The sequence below is a fragment of the Equus asinus genome, chromosome 2, assembly GCF_041296235.1.
Source record: "Equus asinus isolate D_3611 breed Donkey chromosome 2, EquAss-T2T_v2, whole genome shotgun sequence".
Classification (NCBI taxonomy): domain Eukaryota; kingdom Metazoa; phylum Chordata; class Mammalia; order Perissodactyla; family Equidae; genus Equus; species Equus asinus.
Window position 1 is genome coordinate 149,141,524 of NC_091791.1, and position 23,491 is coordinate 149,165,014.

Sequence of the window (23,491 nt, forward strand, 5' to 3'; positions counted from 1 at the left end):
AGTTTATAACTGAGAAAACCAAGGCCCAGGGAAATTAGGTGGCTTCCCTCAGCATGTGATACAGCGGGAACTCAGACTCAGAAAATGTGACTTTTTCCAACTCCTGGCTTTCTACGCAGGTCAATCCAGAATAAATGCCACCGGTGAAAAGGAGCAATTAGGACAGCCAACATGATTTACAGGGGTCAGTACAAAACGAAGATGTGGGGCTCCTTATTAAAAAATGATTAGGAATTTTTAGATGGCTACAGCAGGGCATTCTAGGCATGGGACCAAGTGTGACTGCACAGGAAACACACCCATGAACCTGCCCCTGGGTGCAATTATTTCATTATTTACTGGACTTTGACTCTTTGAAGGCAAAGGGGAAGAAAGGATCTTTGAACACTGAAAATGCTCAAAAATTATCTATCATATGGATAAGTGAATGAATGAATAAGTGAATGAGTGAAGAAATGTACCTAGAAAATGACTACTAAGACCCAGGGTCAGGCTGAGTTCATACGGTAAGTCACCATGAGTACTTGGTCCATTATTTAAGTGTCACAATTCATAACCTGAAAATTCTTCACAACATAATTAACCTTCCCAGCTTCAACACAAATAAGTTGCCAGAACCGTGTCCAAAATATGAGTAGCCATGTGTACATGCGGTAGCATTAATGTGATTTATGTGCTCAAGAAATGTGAACTTCTTACTAGAACTGTTCTTGTATGTTTTCTGTCTCTTTATGCATTTAGAAGGAGCCATACAGATATGTTTTATGGAACCCATCCATGTGCAACATCTAAAGGCCTCAGACATGAATATTTCAGACATTGCCAGGCACCCTTGATTTGAAAACAACAGCAATAATAACAAAACTACTACAATTTATTGTTTTTTTAATGTCAGATGGCATGCTAAGTGCTTTGCATATATTTCCTCCTGAAGAAAGACCTTATAACATCTCTATGAGGTAAACATATTATCCTGATTGTCCAGTGAGGAAAACAGGCTCTGAGAGGTTGAGCGGCAAAATCAGAATTTGACCTTAGGACCATTTGGCCTCCCGGAGACTAGCAGTTCTTTGGAAGGAAAATAGTGCAAGTTGGACATGCAGAGAACAGCAGAGCAAGACCTACTGCTTGCCTTTAAGGAATGAGACTTCTATTTGCTAAGGCTTGGGTGAAGTTTCACTTTGGTGAGTAAAACTGCAGCCATAAACCACTGAAAGTAAGAAATTTCAGATCTTGAAAATCTAGGTGGTTAATTTTACAGCTTACTGCAATGGCAGATCACTTGCACAAAGACAGGCAAAGGCGGAGCCTCCTCACCCATTTTTATGGGGCCTTAGGACTGATTTATTGCATTACTGTACCAGGAAAAGAGGTTAAACAGACCAGAGTAAAGAAAGACTCAGAGTCAGACTAAGATTTCCACTCAAGGAGTCTGCAAGGTATTCCATTAAGGAACAAGAAAGATAAAAAAGTGGGTAACTTTCCTTAGTAGACACAGGATTCACAATAAGTAACTAAAACACGTGAAACTTTAATTTTAGAGCTTCAGGGATTAATGGTTTTTTTGAAGTAGGAACCATGAGAAAATGTGAATTTATAATCACGAAATGTCTCAGAGTTGAAGAGAATAGAGTTAGTGTTTCTCTACCTCTCAAGAGATAAAAGTGCCTTCATAATTATGGCTTTTATTTATTATGATATTTCAAAGTGTTAATCTGGCAGAAGCATCTTATTTCTCATTTAAAACAAGCTACAGGAAAAAAAAATAAAGAAAAAACATGGCAGCATAGCGAAAGCAAATTCATTTTATATATTCTGTCTACTTTTTTGTAGCATTGTCTTCCAATGTCATATCTTTTGTATTTTTTAATTGCCTAATTAAATGAAAATTCTGCTCTAGGTATGCAAAATTTTCGAATAATAGCAGAAAAATATTTCTGGCCAAACACCAAAGTTTTCCAGCTTGAGCGTACTCATGAATATGTTTATGTAATGTACACTGTGTGTACAGGATATGCATATATAACAATGGATCAATACAAACCCTTTGAACCAAAATGCTGACTTTGTTCATGTATCCACTGATAAGTGAGTCTCCTCCATCCAAGACAGTTGTGTTGGTCCCAGCCCCCTCCCAAGACTGCTTTAGGCTTCAGGCATGAGCAGGTGTCATGATTCTATTCACGGAGACAGAGGGGAAGTCTGTTACTAGGAAAGGTTTCTTAGGAAGCCTTGGTCTCTTGATCTTTTCGATTCTCACCTGGAATGTGTCAGTCTTAGTGGGAACCCGAAAAGAGCTGGCCAAGCAGAGGCTGACAGGCTGAGAATAGCAGAGAAGAAGATAGAAAGCACCTGAGTCTTTGATGACCTTGTTGAACCAAAGAATTAACCGATCTTGGAGCCACCCCATCTCAGGACTTCTTATTATGTGACTTCTTAATGTGTCCTCATTGTTTTGGCAATTTTGAGTTGGGTTTACTGTTACTTGTAGCCAAACCCTACATGACAGCACCTATTGTATTCTGAGGGCTATGCTGGCCAGTTTGCACACATTATCTCTAATTGATTTTACATCTCTTTAAGATAAGGGATATTTTCTCCATTTAACAAAAAAGGAAACTAAGACTCCGAGAAACTAGTGATATACCCAATTTCCCACATTTAGTTAGCAGATAGGGCAGGATTCCAACCTAAGTCTTTCTGACTTTGAAAGTTATTTAAAATCTTGTGTATGTGTGTGGTGGTGGTATGTTTTTATATATGTCCACACTTATATACCTATGGCAAAGGTCTTATCTGTAGTAGCATAATCATTTATCTCATTTTTGAGTCTTTGATAAAATGTTAAAAATACTGGGGCACAATTGAGGGAATATGAAACAAAATAAACCAAATGGGAAGATCTGGGGAAAGTAATCATTACCAAGTTTCCTTATTCATTGGGACTTCCTCATTTTCCTTCTCATAGGTCAGATAATCCAAGCTCTGTTCTTGAGGGTAGCTGAGACATCGTGCCAGATGACATTTGCCTTAAATACCTAGCAACCTGTACAGAGACCATTAATGAGGATGAGCGTTTTAAGGGAGATACGTGTCTCTAAAGAAAACACCGAATCAAAGAGGGCAAATTTGCTGTATAGCGGCTGCCATGCACTCTCCATTTTTCATAGAAGACTTTGCTAACCAGTTAAGACATTCGTTTTCTCCCTGACCTTGGATGGAGCCTCACAGATTTCCACAACATGAGCAGCAGCAGCCACCACCAATCAGTGAGGTTGGCTCTCTACTTGGAAACTTATTTGCCCTGTCTGTCCTACATGTTCAATGTGGGATGGCTCTTCAGGGATGTAACTGAAAATTACAGGGAAATTGTGCAACGGTAGCGTATCAACCCCTGAGAGCTGAATGAGGTGCAATTACGGCTAACTGAAAACATTATCTATGTATTTCTGAAAATTGAGTCTAAAAACTATATTAGCAGCAATGAAGTTTAAGTGATCCCCAAAGAAAAGGGCAAAGTGTTGTAAAATGTAAATGGCAATAATAAATTTGAGAAGTTGGACTATTTGTGTGTGTGTCTCTTTTTACAGATAGCTATATGCGCATTCGTGAAGTGAATTCATATTTTTTTAAATCACCATTAGATTTGATATTACTACCTAGGTATTAAAATATGAAGATAAATATAGCATTAAGGAATCCAACTACTAGAAAGAGCCTTGGAGATCATCTAGACTCTCTCTGCTGCCCATCCCCACCTCACTTTGTTCTAATGGGAAAACTAAGGCCAGCAAGGCCAGTGCCCCGTCCATAACTATCTGGTTGGATAATAGCTGAGCCAGGCTAAGTTTCCAGGCTCCCAGTTCTGTCCTCTAACTCCTTTTTCAAACTGCTCTGACAGCCTTTCCAATGATGGGTGCACATTTTGAACTTTAAAATTACATGAAACTTCAGAGATTAGCTAAGTGTATAGCAAAGAGAAGAAGAGAGAGAGATGAAGTAAGAGAGTGAGAGAAAGATCTCTGATAACCTTCTACAGGTCTTTGGAGACCTAGGAGGACACAGTCTCCTCACTTTCTGATTGACCTCCGAGGACATTAAGCCTCACAAGATGGAGATGGTCCTGGCTATCAGTGGATGGGCTGGGGTAGTCTTACCTGAGGAACTCTATCCAACTGGCCAAGAGACAACGTCACAGCCAGCAAATGATGATCGGGTTATCTCCATCACCTTTTGTCAACAAACCTTTGCTCAACTGGTTGCTCCATTAAAATACCTTCCTATGGTCCTCCAAAATGGTCCCCTGGTCCCCAAAATGCTCCTTCTTTATTCAGTCACCCCAAGAAAGACAACTGGATTCAAGGACCCTGTGAATTCAATTAATCAGGTAAAAAATATTCACCCTCACAAGAATAAATGAATGACTATATATATATATATATGCTTAGTACAAAGTAGGACATGAAGATCAGTAAGGTTAATTTTTGTGTTGTTACTACTATAAGGATTATATTTAAAAGCCCTCAGTTGATTACTCTAAAAGTAACAGGGCCCTCCTCACCACTTGTTCTGTGATTTTATTGTTTCTTCCACTGACTGAATCAAGGAGGTTTTACGGTGAGTGGTTGAGATCATGGGCTTTGAAGTCAGACAGGTTTGGGCATGAATTCTGACTCGGCCACCGTGTGCTCCTAGCAAGGTACTTAACTACGGTAGACACAATAATGTCCCTACCCCTCCTCTAAGATGTTCATGCCCTCATCCCTGGAACCTGGGAACATGCTACTTTACAAGGCAAGAGGGACTTTGCATATGTGATTAAGTAAAGGATCTTAAAATAGGGAGATTTCCTGGATTATCTGGGGGGGCCTGATGTAACCACAAGGGTCCTCAGAAGATGGAACAGGGAGGCATAAGAATCCAAGAAGGAGATGTGACTTTGGAAGCAGAAGTTGGAATCACGGGATGGCTGGCTCTGAAGATGGAGGAAAGGACCACAAGCAAAGAAAAGCAGGCGCTCTCTAGAAGCTGGAAATGACAAGGAAACGGACTGTCCCCTTGAGCTTTCAGAAGGAACCCCGGCCTGCTGACACCTTGACTTTAGCTGAGTGAAACCCATTTGGAACTTCTGACCTCCAGAACTGAAAGGTAATAAATTTGTATTGTTTTAAGCCTCTACGTTTGTGGCAATCTGTTAGAACAGCAATAGGAAACTGATTGATGCTCCTTGAGCATCTGTGTCCTCCTCAATAAAACAGAAAGAAAAAAAAGTATGCGCCCCATGCCCAGTGGCATAATAGTTAAGTTCGCACACTCGGCTTCAGCGGTCTGGGGTTCGCCAGTTTGAATACTGGGCACAGACCTACACACCACTCATTGGGCCATGCTGTGGCAGCATCCCACAGACAAAACAGAGGGAGATTGGTACAGATGTTAGCTCAGCAACAATCTTCCTCAAGCAAAAAGGAAGACTGGCAACAGACGTTTGCTCAGGGCCAATCTTTCTCACACACAGACACACAAACACACACACACACAAAGTACATGTCCCAAAGGGCTAATATAAGGATTATATAAGAGGATGCAAATAAAACATTTCAGTGCTTGGCAGAGATTAAGAATTCAATAAATGTTAGCTGTCAATTTGCATACGATCTCATCATATAGAGTAGGGATTTATATACTGCTGTTTATAATAAATGGTGATTCTGTAAAGGGTAATTCATTGTCATAATAATACCTCACATTTGAGCAGTGCTTATCAGGTTTTTACCAAGCGCTTTCACCTCTACTGTCTTATGTGATGATCATCATAACTATGAGTCCACAGATGAGGACACTGAGCCTGCAAGGGGACAGTGCTTTCCCGAGACCACTCAGAGAGTGTGCTCTTGGCCAAAGTTGGAGTCCAAGTCGCCTGATTCCAGACACAGTAGGCTCCCAAATTCATCATGTGGCTTATAGAAATATACAAGCACTGTATGCAGAATCCTAATATGAAACAAAAATGATAAGGCCAAATGATGATGGGGCTGTTCATTGCATACCAGACCATTTCCCGTATGATCTCAGCCAGCAGAGTTCTCTGCCAGGGCCTCCAGCGCCCGCCCCTCCAAGCGCAGCCTGAGGACTCTCTCTAATGCATCTAGTCAATTGTGCAAAGCACAAGGGGAAAAATTCCATCCTGACCGCAGCAGGCAATCACCTTATGCCCTGAAGCATGAAGTTTGATTACCCTTATCTCAGTTTATCATTAAATCAAAAACTGTTGCTATGAATACTGGCCCAGGACTCCATTTATGAAATGATATAGGCCAGTCAGCAGAAATAAGTGAGTGCCCTTTTTCTTTCTTAATTTCTGCTCACTGTGGAGATCTTTGCAGACTGGGAGAAAAAAAAAAAAAGCCTCTTTAGCTTTGAGTAGATTTTATTACTTTTTTCACTCTTTCATGAGCTAGCCGGGATGCCTTCGGCTCATCACCATTCTCCCTGTGCTGAAGGCTAAAGGTTTCAGAGCTATTACCTAGTGGCTTGCCAACACTAGCCTTGAAGTCTCACACCTTGTTTGGATGGGAAGCTGCGCTCTGGCTATCCTAGAGCACCATTTCCCTTGACTAGAGGTCAAGGGACAACGGGGCACGAGTCACTTAGGGTGCTTGTTAAAAATTCAGACTCCTGGGCCCCATTCTAGACCCACTGGTGCTGGGGCCCTGGGAATTTGCATTTTTACCCTATGTGATTCTGACGAATTTTAAAGTTTAAGGACCACTGGTAGAGATGAAAGATGTGGGTGATGACAGGGATGGTCTAGGAGGGAGTGTAAATTTCCATAGTGTCCTTCAGGTTTTCATCAGCCCAGGGGACAACCAGCAGAGAACACATGCCTATCATCCACAATTACCCTCCAGCACAAACAACCAGCACTGGGAGCCAGATTCCTGACGTCATGAATCTGAAACAGCTGACACCTGGGTCAGGGATATGCAACTAGCCGTCAAGGTCTGGGGTAAATCTCCAGGCCACTGGACCCCTCAGGCAAAATTCCCCTTCCCAGTCTGGCTGAATCTGTGGCAAGTGTGGTCGGTGGGGGTGTAGGGTGGCTGGTTGTGAAACTGGCTTGAATGTCTATATATCAGTTAAACAGATATGATAAAACCACAGGTGAAAGGATGGCCCAGTACAAGGGCTAAATGCATGGGTTCTGGAGCCAGACAGCATTTACTTTTATTACAAACACTGAGATATAAATAGCCCTCACTACACGCCAAGCACTATTCTGAGTGCTGTTCAAATATTAATTCATTTAAGTCTCACAACAACCCTACCAGGTGGGTACTATCACCATCATCCACCTTTCATGTGGAGAAACTGAGGTTCAGACAGGTCAAGTAACTCACTCAAGGTCACACAGCTTACCAGGCACACAGCCAGACTTACACCCTGAAAGGCTGGCTCCAGAGTTTATGTTCTTAACCACCCGAATACACTGCTTCTCATGGACCCAAGTCCCCTGATTCCACTACTCATTAGCTGTTCAATCCCAGGAAAGCCACTTAAATCTCCCATCCCTCAGTTTCCCCTGGTGTAAAACGAAGAGATTATTAATAATAGCACCCAACTCAAAGACTGCTGATCAAATAATTTAATATATGCACTTAGAGTGTCACACAACTAGTAAGCACTCAATAAATGGTAGCTCTTAGTTAGCTATTAGTCGACACTCTCTTGGTAGTGTGAGGATTAAATTAGATAAAGTATTTAAAGTGCTAGGCACAGTGCCCCGGCACACAGTAAGGGCAGAGTAAGTGCTGGCTGTTATTATTAGTCGAGTTGAGCCAGGCCAGTTTATTTCGGGTCCTGTCTGGAAGGCAACTGTGCTCCATGCAGGGGGAGGCAGCATGCCCTTCACTTCAAAAAGGAACCGGGTGGGAGCCAGACTCATTACTACACTCAACAGGTTCTCTCCTTTATGTCACTGGAATACTCCTGAAAAGTTCTCAATACTGAATTTGTATACGCTTAATCCTTTTCCCCTGTTGACCGATTTTATAATTTCTGATTGATCTTTCATTGGCAGGGATTCCTCCGACGAAAGAGTCTTCTCTCAGACTGCCTGTCATGTAACTATTAACTTATAAAAGACTTAAACAGAACAAAGAAAATTGAACCACTGGAGCAATTCTTGTCAAAGCAATTGGCTTAATCATTCCCTAAGGTAATTGTCTTCATTTTATTTTTCCTTTATTATGTCCTGTGTGGCACGCTTATACCACACAAAACTTCCGGTCTTTCCTCCCATGAAGCTTATCACCTCCACTGTTAAACTTAACCATGGATGGATTACAATTTATGTTAACTCAAGGAGTTAATGATGGCTTGAAAACCCTTGTACCCACCCAGCCCAGCTTGGAGAAGGGAGGGGCATGAGGGGAGAGGGGGAAGGTGTGGGAGTTGCGAAGGGGGGTCACGCGAGCTGCTGATGGGGAGTGAGTTCATCCTGAAAGCACAGATGCAGAATGGGGTGCTGAATCCCCAGGGACTCACAAGGCTGGGGTTTCCAAAAGGAAGTATGAGTAACTTTCCAAGTTGTTGCCTGGTACTTTTTCACTCTATTAGGAAAAGACCGTCGTAGCTCCAACTCCATCCCTTGCACAGTTTACCACCCATGATAGGCTACAACTGCAATGTGACAAAAAGTTAAACTCAGTTAACACATTTACTAACACATTTGCTGCACATCTACTATGTGTCACTCACTCTGCTGACTTCCAGGGATGAACCGGCAGTCCAGCCTCACAGGGTCTGAGTCTGACCCATTATTCTAGTTTCAACAAGTTTCTACTCTCTCTTCCACCTCCTATAGCCACATTTCCTTCTCCCACCTCCAAAACTCCCCATACATGCACGCAATTTATTATAGAATCTATATCTAGAATCTCTTCAAGTTAGAAAAAGAAAAAAGGTAAAGCCGATGAGATAGCAACCTTCCAGTTTATTTCTGCTCAACAACTCTGTGGGGGGAACCATCTTGCTGGGTAATTTGAGGCAAATCATGTTATCCCATGCAACGCTCCTGTGGAACACTGAACTAGTTGGCAGTTGATGTGGGGGTTTTCGTTCTGATCACGGAGTAATCTACTTGCCACAAGACTGATCCCATTCATTCTGATGGCTTAAGCAGTGGGGCCCTCTGAATGGCTAAGTACAGTAGACCAGAGACACAGAATCAATATTCGTCAGTGGCAGGAAAACTGCCTCTCACACCTGAAATGCAAGTCTGTCCTAGGTTAGGGCTCAAACCTGGACAACTGAGCTAGACCCCCACCCCCGCCCCAGGGCCTTTGCCTAAGCTGTTCTCTATGCCTGGAATGCCCTCCCGCTCACCACCTCCCCCACTGCCTGTCACTGTCCACCTGTCTAAATCCTACCTAGTTCAAGGAGCAGCTCAAATATCAGCGGTTCCACAAAGCCTTGCCTGCACCCTAGCCAGAAATAACCTCTCACTCCTCTCAATTTCCATAGGTCTGTGTGTATGTTGTCTGGCACTTCAAACACTCGCCATTTTATTTTGGCTACGTGTTTACCTCGTCTTTTCTATACCACTCGGTCAGGGGCTTGAGCTCTAGAACTGTGTCAGGTTCCTCTTCGAACCCCTTCCCCGCCCCGGCACCTACATGGAAATTTCGGACACCTAGTAAAAGTTAGCTGAAGGAACAAGTAGTTACCCCAGCAATGACCGAAACAGAGACAGGGGCGCCATTCCTGATGCCTTCTTCTTCTGCCTCTCCTCCTCCTTCTTGTTCTCTAACTTTAAAAAATATATTTACCAATTACCCAGAAGAGGTTTGAGGGCTTAATGTAGACAACTCTGCAGACCAGAACAGCTCCCAGAGACCCCTATCGTGACAAGGGAGGCCGAGGCCGAGGCCGATGGAGACACTGGGGAGTCTGTCTCTGGTCTGCTGAGAGCCGGCTCCTGGCGAACGTGAGTGTTATTTTCTCAAAGAGCTTCATCTGCTCTGGTTCAAATGTGCCAGTTCCTCAGCTGAGTAGAAAATCCTGACTTTATTTTTAAATACAGGCTCCAATAATAGGCTAAGTAATTGCAGATCTTCCTGAGGCCTTATTATACATGTACCAACATATTGTACTTTTTAAAACCTGTATTTCCTTCCCATAAACATATGTTGAAAACCTTAAATTTCAGCATTATATATAGTGTTAATGTGTATTTGTTTTTTTCCCTTCCATAGAAATCTTGAATAAAAAAGAATAACAAAAAAATGCTGACGCATGGGTGACAACTTCTCAACAATGTGTCTGATTACTCATGGAGGAAAAAGGATCCTCCCGCAACTATAACTAAGAAAAATGTCTATTACAATAGAACACACAAACTTCAGTAACACACTTTCCATCCTGGTGCCACTAATGCTTGAACAGCTGTAGTTCTCACTGTCTTTGCTGATGGGGCCCATAAATACTCCTGGGAAATGAGACAAGGATACCTAATGGATCTTCACCTGCCAAGATCAGGAAAATGAATGTCAATCGCACCCGACACAGACGCACTTTTTGGTGGAGAGTGATGAATATCGCCATTTGTCCTATGCCACTGTAATCTTGGACAGCAAAGCCTAACATGGAGAAAAATAGTAGGAGAGGATGCTGTTCTAGGGCACTTGAAAAGAAGAGCATCTCATCACTATTTGGCCAATAGGAACAAAAGTGAAAGAAGAGTACAACATATGATTTAATTTAGAGAAAGGTTAAAATTTAAGAGCACACCCATACACCCCTGCTGTGTGACCTCAGGAAAAGGACCTGACTTCTCAGGTGCCTGAGTTTCTTTTCCGATAAAGCTGTCATAATAACAGAACCCATCTCATGCAGTTGTTTGAGGGTGACACGATATAATTAAGATAAAGATCTTGGTATGGTGCCTAGAACTTAGGAAGCAGACTGACAATAAGTGTTGGGTGTTTTGGTTTTTGTTGTTTTCTCTTCTTCCTCTTCCTCCATCACCACCATCACCATCATCATATCATCCCAGCTGTTTTGTGGGTGATTTCATTGATAAATATTAGGGAAAGAAGTGAGAAGACTAACTCTCACTAAAACATGAGGCAGTCTGACCTTCCCACACCAAACTCCAAAAGCAGTACTTCTAATTATAAAAGCTGTTTTTTTTTTTTAAGTTTGGCAATATAACCTAACAAATATGTCTACCTTATTCATGCCATTCTTGCTTTAACAAGCAATGACCATTGTAACAGATATCTTATTGAGTAAAAAGAAGAAAATAAACAAAAAAAATGTGATAGAAAGCATTGGATCCTATTAGACATGAGTCCCAGATTTCAGTCCCTCATATTGTTTGTGAAAAGGGATGAAGCAATGACACGCTCAATTCTCCAAGGAACTAGACAAGGTCTTTTTCTGTTTTCAGTCATTTGGGATCTCAGGCTAAAGGCTGCTTCATTCCTTTCTTCCCCTTTTCAAATAGATTGAATTCTGAAGGTCTAGGATGAGTGGTGTCTGAATGGCTCCTTCTAACTCTGTAATTCTTGTAGTTTAATCGTATTAAACCTAAAGAGGCTTTCTTGTGGGTCGTGTAAGGTTGGGGCAAGTCCCTTCTTAAGTGGAACACGCCATTGCAAGCTGGCAGGGTCTTTCTGCAGGTGTGCCCCCAGAACCAGATGAGAGGCCCAGCACAGGTTGCCAAACAATGGAAACTTTCCGTTCTGGGTGTTAACTTTAGTTACCACAGCCAGACAATGCTGCCAGTGGTGTGGAAGAAAAAATTGCTGTAGCCAGCTGTGCTGTTCACAGTCGGATGGATTCTGTGTAGCTCCAAATGATGACGGAGCCAGCAGCCTGTTGTAGCCAAGGACAGGATGATGGATGATCTGCATACTGTGTCCAAGTAGAGAGAATGGCAGAAGTTCACTTCAGGGTTGTTAAAATGCTAATCTGGGTGCGTTAACAAAAGCTTAATAGAAAAGAGAAGTTTGAGAAATAAGTACACCTCATGTGGTATCTGTGGGGACCACTGATTTGATTGCCCTTGGTTACATAAACGGTTGCTTTTTCAAAGTAAGAGTGTTTCCTAGTTTTCCTGTTGGGACAAATGGAAGCGGCTTCAATTATCAGCTGCACTGCCACTGCTGTCAGGGGCTGAAGAAAAGTCAACCTGACAACAGCCACTTCAATCGAAAAGGGTTATGATATGCTTAATATAGTTATACGATTTTTATTCTCTCCCTGTGTCATGGGAATAAGGCAAAACACACTTTTTTCCCAACTGGAAGTTGGCAGCTGTTCACAAAATAAACAGCAACCTAAGCCACTGGCTTTGGTAAATTTTAATGCTGTCTCCATTCACATGAGCCACAGAAAATGAGATCTCCTGCTCTAATGACAGTTTCAATACATGAAATACACTAATAGTATGTTGAATTATTAGTGTTAAAGGCAGGAACACTGTAAATACTTTGTATGGATAATCTTGCCTTAAAATCTTTAGGATAAAATAACATGCTTCAAAAAAAGTCTCATATTTACCTTTTTTTTTTGGCCAAATGATCCGTTTGGCTATTCTCTGCCTCCTTGCATTCTTACTTAAGTTGAACACACAGACACATGTCTACCTCACCTGGTGTTGGAACATTGGCTAGCACAGCTCCTTGCAAATGACAGGTACTCAATAAACACTGACTGGTTGGCATACCCCAAGTGCCTCCTGCTTCCTCTAGAAATGAATGCAGAATGTTCAGGCTTAAAGTCTATTAATTGAAATAAAAGGTAATATTTTATCCTGCAATATGCTAGGGAAGGAGTTCGCCTCCTACGGTTACACCGATAATGGTTAGGCATTCAGCCAGGCTCTTAACTCTGCATAAAATGCATCAGAAGGGTGAAAAATGACCCTATTTCAGATGCATTTTTCACTCTTTGTATCTTAGTGAAACTCACACGCAAGAACAATGACTAAGCTAATTACCAAGGTTTATTATGATGGAGCAGCAAGAAGTGAAGAACTTCTCCGCTTTCAATAAGTCCTTAACAATTATGGGATCTTTGGGAACCACAGCCCTGATTCCTGCTTATTTGCCTGAAACCACCACACAGGATTCAGGGGCCCCTCACCCAGAGCACAGTTACTGGCCAGATTCTTTCTGGGCAGCACACAGTGAGGAAACTGAAGTCCAGTGGATACCTAAGTTGCCCTCACTCTAAGAACTGATAGATTGACGTCACAGCCATCTTTCAAATCCATCAAACCAGGGGAGACATGACCAGATGGTGCTATTAGAGGGCACCAAAAGAAAAAAAAAAAGGATGAGGGCAGAACGTCCACAAATGTAAATCAAACTCAAATTAGCCAGCTGTTGGGTGATGGGGAAATCACAATATTCCTGGCACATTGTCCTTACATCACAGAAATGCCCCTCCAAAAAGGTTATCTATGTAGCAGCCCCAAGAGAAACGAGGACAGGTAGCAATACTCTGTGGGGCTCCAAGAAGAGACAGTAGCTGGTTGTTAATCTAACTAAATGTGCCAATGGAAGACAATGGTCGGCTAAGCAAAACATTTTGGAAATCTTAGGGTTACTTGTTTAAGCGTCTTTCTGAGAGCACCTTCTAGAGACCTCGATCAAAGGAAAGACACTAACTATGAAAAAACAATACTCAGCTATGGCCAGCTACAGTTTATTTACCTGAAGATGTTGCAGTTCATGGTAATACAGGCCCAAATCTCAGAGCTTATTTGGCATTTTCTATTTATCTACACCAGGGTAAATGTTTGTGCAATATCTGCCAACCTGACAGAACATGCCTGTCACTCACTACATTAAACATGATGACACAGAACTTAATTTCCTGAGTTAGATACCTAAGACAGGGAGGGGATTTTTCCATAACATAAATAAAACCGGCATCAAAACCTCCTGTTTAAACCACCAAAAGGACAGTAAAATCCTCACCTTGAGCTGTCTGAGATCAGATTTCTCAATTCTACAAGGAAGAAACCTTGAAAAATTTCTCCACACAAGTATTTCTCCTATTCAGAGGGGCAGAGACCAAATCAGTTTAGAAAAATGGTAAACCACTCCCCAGGACTTCAGCCTTGAAAGAAACAAAAGACTCCACTTTAGTGCCCCAAATATCAAGCAGAAGGAAGGACAATCCTTAGAAAGCACCTATACTTTTTACGAAGACTTAAAATTCTTAGTAGCCAGAACTTCATGGGAAAATTGCCCTAGACATTTCTTTTCCCAAGTAACTGGAAATACTACCAATCATCTTTAAGGGAAAGCAGACGCCTGTAGTGGTGTACCTAAATAAGGTCCAATTACTGTTGACAAAGTCTATATATCTATAGTAATGATCTTCTGTCCCTTCTGTGTGAAAATCAACCAGCTGAGAGACAAGCGGGGTCGGGATGCTGGAACTTGGGTTACTGACTGGTCACCTCAGAGCGGGCAGGACTACCCTGAGTTCCTCTAACGCTGTAATTAACACCGCTACTTCATTCCTCCTAGCTCCGTGACATTTAGCTCTTTACAAGTTCGGGATTTAAACAATCCCCTGAGAACAGTGGTCCCCAGAGTCGATTGAACAGAAATTTTGCAAACCCAGTTCTCATCCACACCTTCAAGTCCTTTTACGACCTTTTATTTCAATCCAAGAGTTATACACGACAGAGGAAGCTTTTAAGCCCTTCCAAATTACCCAAGGCGGCCGCTGTATCAGTTTCTGCAGACCAGGAACAAACATCATCGCTGTCAAGACGGGAAATAAAAGTTTCCCTACCTTCCTCCTCACCATCCCCCTGCCAGCGGCTGCCGACGCGAGCGGCGGCGGCTCCCTCCCGGCTGCAGGACGCGTCTCGCCGCCGGAGAAGGGGCTCATGCAAAATTGACTCTTCCTTATTTGTTTCCATCCATAATTCATGGGTAGATGAGAACGTAACACATCTCCACGCTGAGCTCTTGCCGCCTGGCGGAGACCCTGTCCAAGACGCTTCCGTAAATCATTTCCAGCCGGAGAACAAAGCACGGAAAGTTGCGGGGGAGAGTGGCCAGGAGCAGAAACCCGGGCGCCGGGTGGGAGGCGGAGTGGGCGCTGGGCAGCTCCCGGCCCCAGAGCCCGCTGGCGGCGCGCTCGGCCAGCAGGGGGAGAGAGAGGTGGGAAGTGGCTGCCCTCCGAGCAGAAGCCGCTGCTGGAGGCTGGAGGGTGGTGGTGGCCGAGTCCCCCTCGCCCTCGCCCCTCGCCCCTGGCCACCAGGCGCTCCCTGGGGGCCGTCCCAGCCGGGGGCGCACTGACAGGTAACCGGCGTCTGGGCGAGCGCCTCTCGTCTCGGCGGCTGCTCCGCGCCCCTGCTCCCGGCGCGGGCTAGTGCTCGCCCGTCCGCTCTAGCCGGGCCCCGCGCTGCTCGACCCCCGCGGTCCCCGCATCGGCTCCGGGGCGGGCGGACGGGCGGAAGGGGGCGGCCGAGCCCGCAGTCTACTGCTGTGGCCTTGGCTCTGCTCTCGCGCTGGCTGGAGAGGCCGTGCCCGTCACCGAAGCAGCCCGGGCACCCCCTGATAATGTGCGGGGGAGCGCGGAGCTGGCGCTGGCTGGCAAGAAACTTTTCCTTGCCCCCTCCTTCCGCTTTTTTCCCCGGAGGTGGGCGCACCGTGGAGGGGGCCTCCGAGCCCACGTGCCCCTCCCCCAAGCCTCCAGCTCTGCCAGTTTTGACGGGTCCGCCAAACCTCTCCAGCCCTGCGCGTCCCTCGCACGGCAGGCAGAGAGCTGCTGGGAAAAGAAATCAACTCTCCAGTGACAACACACACAAGCACAGACACACACGCATCCACACACACAGGCATCCACACACACACACACGCACTCACGGGCTGCGATTCAGGCTCCGAGGATCTGGATCCGATCCCCACCAGGCGCCCAGAGCATTAGCCAATTTTTACAAGACGGTCTTACCTCATGGGGGGAGGCTGGTAAAGAAAAAGCTTGTCACGCGAAAGGAAAAAAGAAAATAGAGAAAAATTAAAAAATATGCATATATATCCCTCTGTCTCTTTAGGTCTTGGCTTCCTCAATATAATCCTGAAAGTCGCCGCCACCAGTCCTTGCAGCAGCGGCAGCGGCAGCGGCAGCGGGACGGAGCGGGAGCAAAACAAATCGAGGCACGGCAAATGGTGTAATTCGATCCATCTCCAAGTCCATCCATCAGGGGAGCCGGGTTCCCTCCCCGCGCTTGGCGGCTCGCGCCGCGGGGCCCACCCCCGGGCGCGGACGGCAGGAGGCGCGGGCGGCCCGGCGCGCTCGCCCTGGCCCGAGCGCCGCGGCCAGCGCCGCCTGGAGGCCCCCAGCCCGGCGCCGCGGCCCGCCTGACCCCTTGGTGGCCTCCGCGTCCCTCCGCCCCGGCGCTGTGCTGCGCACCCGCCCTCTCCCCACCTCTGAAGAGCTGCTCCTTCCAGCAACTCCAGGCGCCTCCGTCATCCAGCTCGCGGTGGCTGCTGCACAGGCTGCAGCAGCCTTTTCGCTTTCCTCCCTCTTTCCCTCTTTTTCTCGCTCCCTTACTTTTTCACAGCTTTCCTCTAGACATCCAGAGGACAAAATCTTTGCAGCCCAGAGGAGCTGCAGGCGTAGATGCTCTGTAAACTTCAGCCTTAGTTTTCTAATCTAAGATTTATTTTTTTAAGAACATCCTTACAAACCCGCCCCCATATTACCTTTCTCATCCCCCCCCCCCCCAATTTCTCTTTATAACCACTAAGCAAAACAGCTGGGAAGAAGCAATCAAACATTGCTTTATCTTTATAAAATACAGAAATTGCCTACTAAAAATCCCATTTCTGCTTTGAATGAAAGCCATTCAGTACAGTATAATTTTGCAGGCTAATGAGCCGGTTTTACAGGCAAGTGTTTCGCGTAATATGTTGAGGGAGAAATGAAAATGTCCTTGAAGTGACATCATTTAAAATTGACTGTCACAAAAGAAAGAAAAAAGTCATATATTCCAAAACAAGAGGATTTTAATCCAAACTTCATTTCCAAGAACGGGATGTGTTTTATTAATTTCCAGTTGAGTTATAAATCATGGACGGCTCTAAATGGCTGGAATGAACCATTGATGCATCTATTTACAGAAAAAGAAAAAAGAGAGCTTTTTGGCCAAACTTTTAATTTTCACTTGAGTATGGTTGATCACCGTGAAAGAGAGAAGAAGGGGACAGAGAAAGGATTTTCCTTTCCTCCATGGTTTCTGCTTTCTCCCCAGCACAAAGTTACATGTTTACATTTAGGAAAAATACCCAGTTTCGCCTTGTTTCTGAAACTTCCACTGACAGCCTTGAAAAGAAACAAAAAAGACACCCCAAGGAACTGGGGCAGGACTCCTCCGGAGAACTGTTTCCTCACTAGTTAACACTTTGTTACCAAACGGAAGAAGGAGGGAGGAGGAGGGAGAGTCTTTTAAAATATAAACTCTCTTCCCGCTGTTCTTCCTATTCGAAGAAAGGGGTAGGGGGCGGGAAGACCAGCTTTGGCAACACAGCTCTGTGATTTTTCTGTTGTTGTGAAGGCTTTTGTTGGCTGCCTGGCTGGTGTTTTCTGGTTGTGCTGGGCTCTGACATCATTGCAAGTTACTTGGCAGTCAGGGCCCTTCCCCAGCCAACTTCTGACCCAGAAAGCTGTGCCTGTTTTAGTGGCATCCAGTCATTCCATATTTTCTCCATCAAGGGAGCAAGCCCCGCCACAGGCACAGGGCTCTGTGTGCTGAATGAAGATGCATGAGGGTGACCACGGCTTGAGAAGGAATCAAATTGCCACTCACTTGGAGGCAGAAAGCTTCTGAGTTGTCCTGTGTCTGCAGGAGCAGCAAAGAAAAAAAAAGTTCAATTGTCTAGATTCCTGAATTCTTTGCAAAAATACCACTATGGATGGCCAGCTTTACAGAGCGCCACATAGAGAGTGCCATTTACTCTAGACTGAGTTCTTAAATCCAGGAAGAAAAACTCTTTTAGGTTGCAGAAGGATATGCTGGGAGGTCATTTCAAGCCAAGGATTAGACGTGTTTTCAGTCTAAATATCAGTCTAGACCTCAGGGCCAATCCCTTCCTTTGGTCTGCTGGGGGAAGAGAGGCCAAGAAGTGGACAACCCGCTGACATGGAAAGAATGGGACCCTTTCTCTTTTGGTCAGGATCAAAATATTCCTCTTAAGGATACATCATTTCTCTGGTTCCCAGAATCTCGATAGTCAGGAAAATGACCCTCTTTATTTGGATTTTAGTGGGAAGAAGTCTAAGAAGCTTGCTCATTCTGTATGCAGTTTATTAGCATTTGGTCTTTTCAGTTGATTTGACCCACTGAGCCCGTTCACTTCTCTAGGCTGACTCGCCCGCCACCTTATGCTTCAGGATCTAGCATTGACCCGCAACTTGCAGTCCCCCCTATGTCACACTGCTTCATGTCTCCATGTCTTCACTTGTGATGTCTTTGCTTTGTGGCGTACTCTTTCCCCATAATTTCATGTCCTCTAATTTCTGCTTTGCTAGACTTTTAACAAAAATTTTGTTTAGGTGTCAAAATTTCCCTCATCCCACTAGCCCCTAGAATGCACCTCTCTTCTGTGCTCTCCCAGCAAGTTCACTTATGCAACTTACCAACTGGAAGGAAAAATACCTGTTCGGGATGTCTTCCCTACTAGGTGCTTCCGAACTGCAGGGGTCTTGTCTTATTTACCTGGACAGCCCTACTGCCTCTCACAGTGCCTGGCATGTCATGGGCACTCAATAACTTGTTAAACAGATCTGATGACGGAACCCACCCTTTCTGACACTCTTTTATGTGCTAAACCAGAGAGTATAGTCATCTCTGGACTGTACGCTCCTCCAGAGTAGGGGTTTATCACTTGTGTCCCCAGGGCAAGCACAGTACCCATGTAAGGATGTTTGTTGACTGAGTGAATAATGAAGAAAGGAAGGAAGGGAGGAAGGAAGGAAGAGGAAAGAAGAAAGGAAGGCAGGAAGAAAGGACGGAAGATATTTAGCTCTTTTCACACCCAAAAAGAATACTTACAGGGCTCAGTGCTATAGATGGTTAGTGATTATGCTTTAGTGTTATCTGCATACATCTCCCATCAGTGATAAGTGGTAACTTAATTTACAATCTATTTTTTTGTTTGTTTACTTTAGCAGTAAAGCTCAGAATTTTATTTGCTTCATTTCCAATCTAGTTTTAAGAACAAAAGCTGTCTGAAAATTGTAGACAATCTGTGTGCCATAGTCAATAAAAGTTTATCAATCATCAGAGAGTACAGCTCCTTAGCTATTACAGCTATTAAACAAAGCATTAGTGCCTTATATGTGCCAAACTCTGTTCTAAGCATTTTACAAACAATAACTCGCAACAATTCTGTGAGGTAAGGACTATTAGTATCTTCATGTTATAGAAGAGGAAACTGAGGCTTAGAAAGTTTAAGTGAGTTGCCTAAGGCCACACTGGTAGTAACAAGCAGGAGCCAAACCCTACCTCTTACTTAGTTATAATACTGGTTAATAGTGAGGTCCCAGTTAATCACAGTAGTTAATAGCAAAGGCTTTGGAACATGAGACAACCTGGATTCTAATCCAGGCTGCTATTCTCTTGGGGTCATTTATGTGACCACACTGTGTATCAGTGTTCTCATCTGTGAAACAGGGGTCATAACAATACTTCAAATGGATTTTATGAAGATTGAATGTGATAATGCATATAAAGTGTTTACCGTCTTACCTGGGACACAGCAAGCACTGAATAAATATTAGTGAATATTATTCTACATGCCCTGTAGGCAGTGCAGTCTTGGAATCCTGCAGAATTGGACTAGAAACTTACTCCAAGCTCACATTAAATGTGAGACTTCGGGCAAGAGCACATGGCACACACTAGGCTTGCAATAACTTTTTGTTCCCTTCCATCTCCTTCATTCCCCGTCTGTCTGTATGTCTATCAATTCAGATACACACACTACTCACTATCCAGCTGATATGAAATAACATTTGGTATGAATTTTAATGAATAATACAGTTTAGGATGTAGAATTTCACGTTTCAAAATAAAAAGATAGAGGTATTGAAATATCAAAGGTAGCTACAGCTTCTGTGATTAATTTGGAATGCACATATAGTATTCCTTGCGTTCGCACATTATAGAAAGTGCTTTTGTGGCAAGGGATTGCTTTCAAAACTAATCTAAGCTCTCCATGACATGATAAATCATTAATAATATAGACCCAAATCTCGGCATCTGCATAGGCACAGCTGGCCTCCTTTTGTCAACAGTCTGCATATGAAAGTGACTCTGCCAAGATATTTCACTTTAATGAAAAATATTTATCATGGTAAATCTTACACCTCAAGATTTTACTGACATAATTCATTTCTATTATTATGTACTATGATAGTAGGCAACCACAGCTTTGCTTATATTTGGAATGACAAAAATATGCTTTTTTAGTCATTTTGATTACTCTACCTTAGCATGAATAATTTTTGCTGTACACTCTGAGTCAAGAGAATGCACCATGCATTTATGGAAATAGTAAATCAGTTACTTAGCTAACTTTGCTAATGATTCTGCAGGTGCCACTGTGTGGAATGACACGGAGTGCTCAAGCCAAATAAAAAGAACCAGGCTCTTTTTTTCTTTTTCCATCAGAAAGATGAACAGCAAACAGCCTTTAATAATACTAGCTCTTTTGAAAACAGACAAGAGAGAGGAATGCTATCACCATTTTATCAAAGATTTTTTTGAACAAACAGAAGCAAAATAAACAGTTTGGAGAGATTGTCAAATAAAAAGATGATAGCTTAGTCAGAGTCACTTAACTGTGCTTATGTGTACTTTTGGAAGGAATGCTTGAGATACAGCGATGCCAGCTTACATCCCAGCAGATGCAAGGAAGCTCAGACTCTGCCTAAATTCCTGACAGCCTTCTCTCCACAAATTTACAGCAACCGAGCCTCTGACCTTGAAGAATTGGGGCTGAATAATATCTAACTGTTAGAATGTCTTAACAAAGGAGAAAGATAATGAAAATAATCAAAAGTGGAAGAGACTTAGAACACTGTATTTGTTTTTTAAAATATATACTTTTTATTTTTAAAATCGACCACTCTGGGGCTGGCCCAGTGGTGCAGCGGTTAAGTTTGCTGTGCTGCTTTGGTGGCTCGGGGTTTGCTGGTTCAGATCCCGGCTGCAGACCTACGCACCACTTGTCAAGCCATGCTGCAGCAGGCGTCCCACACAAAATAGAGGAAGATGGGCACAGATGTTAGCTCAGGGCCGGTCTTGCTCAGCAAAAAGAGGAGGTTTGGCAGCAGAGGTTAGCTCTGGGCTAATCTTCCTCAAAAAAAAAAAATTAAATTAAATTTTAAAAAAGTGAAATTGACCTCTCTGCCTAATTCTGTTTTTTGTTTTTTGTTTTTTTTGTTCGCTTAAGCCAATGTTAAAATTCAAATCAACAAAGGGAGAAACTAACTGGGTACCTATTACAACCCAGATACCGGCTACCCATATAGTATCACTTAATTCATGCCACAGCCCTTAGGGACAGGCATCATTTAGGAACAGGGAAACCCAGGCTTGTTTAAGTTAACCATCTTGTCAGGGTTTTCAGCTCTAGTAGATGATGAGCCTAGAGTCTAATACGGGTCTGTTTGGCTCTCAAGCCTAAGTTTCTTTCTAGGGCACCATGCTATGAAAAATGAAAAGACCATAGGTTTGAAAAAATATGTCTTGGGTAACATAGACAATAAAAACATTTAAAAACCCACAACTAGATGCTCAAAGCTAGGTTAAAAATGGTGTGCTTCAATTTCTAATTCTTTGATAGTTTTTGCTTGACGAATACAAACTAGTGTCAGGAACTCCACGACTGGGTTTATAGCATAGTTCAAACCTCTGTGTATGTTACATGCTTTCTATCACCCCTGTAACTCCTCTGAATCACTTACAAATAATGGGAAAAAAGCCCTATTTAACAGCATGCCAATTTATATTAAAATAAACCTCACTGGTTAAGCTACAAATGTTTCTATTAATGGTTAGGGCCATATGATAGCACCTTCTGCAAAAAAAAAAAAATCCTAATCACTGAATGCTCTACACACAAGAACTTCTGTACATAACAGCTACAGAGCCAATTCACTGCCAGAAACCACTAGCGCCACCTATTGGTTAAAAACAACAGAATAGGATTCTGGGTAATTTCCATCTTTCCAAATAAAGGCACACAAGGATACTTTTTTTTCTTTCCTTTTGCCTCCTCAGATAGGACGTTTACTATTATGGACATTTTATTAATATTGAATATATTAGAGTCATTTAAAAATTATACCGCTAATATGCAAGGGAGTGAAGGGGAATATGTGTACGGGGGACGGGAAGAAGTTGACATTCTGCGATAAAAATCAATAGCGAACACTGTTAGCGTTCTGCTGTTGTTATAGGAGTTGTCTAAAATCCCAAATGCCCTATTAAACCGTGATGAAGTGGCAAGGCCCAGCAGCACATGGGAGGTACATTTTGCTAACAAGTGTTTAAATAGGGTCGGGGATATGGTGTCACTGAGTCAGCAACGACACAAACGAGGTGACAGAGGGTAATGCTGTCTCTCTGAGCCCCAGTTACAGGGGTTTCATTTGTGTCCTAGAAGAAGGTTTGGGAGAAACCTATAGTTTGTCTAACCTTTGGTTGGTTCCAAAAGTGGTCTGCTGAAGTTTTCCTTGTCCCTAGATCTTTCTGACATTCAAACCTAGATCCCATCATCAGTTGAGAGTCAGCAAGTAAAGAAAGACAACTTGAGCCTATAAATTTCTATAACAGAATTTCTCACCAAGTTGCCTCTAGCAACCAAGTTAGATTTAAACATTATCGGATTCACTTTACTGTAGTCTGGAATGAGCTTCTGCATGGCTGTCTTCTAAAAGCTGGAATTGTGATGTATGTTGAAAAAATCACTTCAAACTTATATTCTTAAGAAAAGTTTTAAAAAGCAGCCTCACAGAGTTTGTCATTGTCTGAATTTATATTTCAACTGCAAAGCTAAAAGAAGAAACTGTTTGGCTAAGAGCCTTTCTGGAAAATCTAGAAAGGCCCAAAAGGACTGTTTAGAGGTTTTAACAGTATCACACACCTATTAAATTAAAATATTTCTATGTTATAGTTGTATTCAATGGTTGACTTTTCAAATCTTATTGCATCTGGATGCATGTGCCCACACAGTATGTGTGTGTGTGTGTGTGTATTTTTCCTCCAAGAATTCCTGTTTAAAGGTTTTGTGAATCCTCTTGCTATATTACACTCTTTGGAATTGTGCTTATAAACTACCCCAATATATTCTAAATTTCAGGTCATAATTATAGAATAAACAAATTCATTTCTCATCACAAATTTTAAGTAAGAATTCCAGTTATGCAATTATTTGCTCATGAGTAATAT

The 23,491-nt window shown here is 43.1% G+C and overlaps 1 protein-coding gene across 20 annotated transcripts in view; it reads right to left on the minus strand.

Annotated features, from left to right (window-relative positions):
• SEMA6D (semaphorin 6D) overlaps positions 1–23,491 on the minus strand; it is a 568,923-nt gene that overhangs the window by 38,219 nt on the left and 507,213 nt on the right. For 7 of the 20 annotated variants that reach the window (XM_070502097.1, XM_070502111.1, XM_070502065.1 and 4 more), the window contains exon 1: positions 15,985–16,122. The exons of 3 other annotated variants lie outside the window; for them this stretch is intronic. The gene's annotated coding sequence lies outside the window, so the exon portion shown is untranslated. Of the gene's footprint in view, positions 1–14,817; positions 15,149–15,984; positions 16,286–23,491 lie in introns of those variants that run through there. 10 more of the 20 variants (XM_070502053.1, XM_070502036.1, XM_070502061.1 and 7 more) reach the window with 9 other exon arrangements.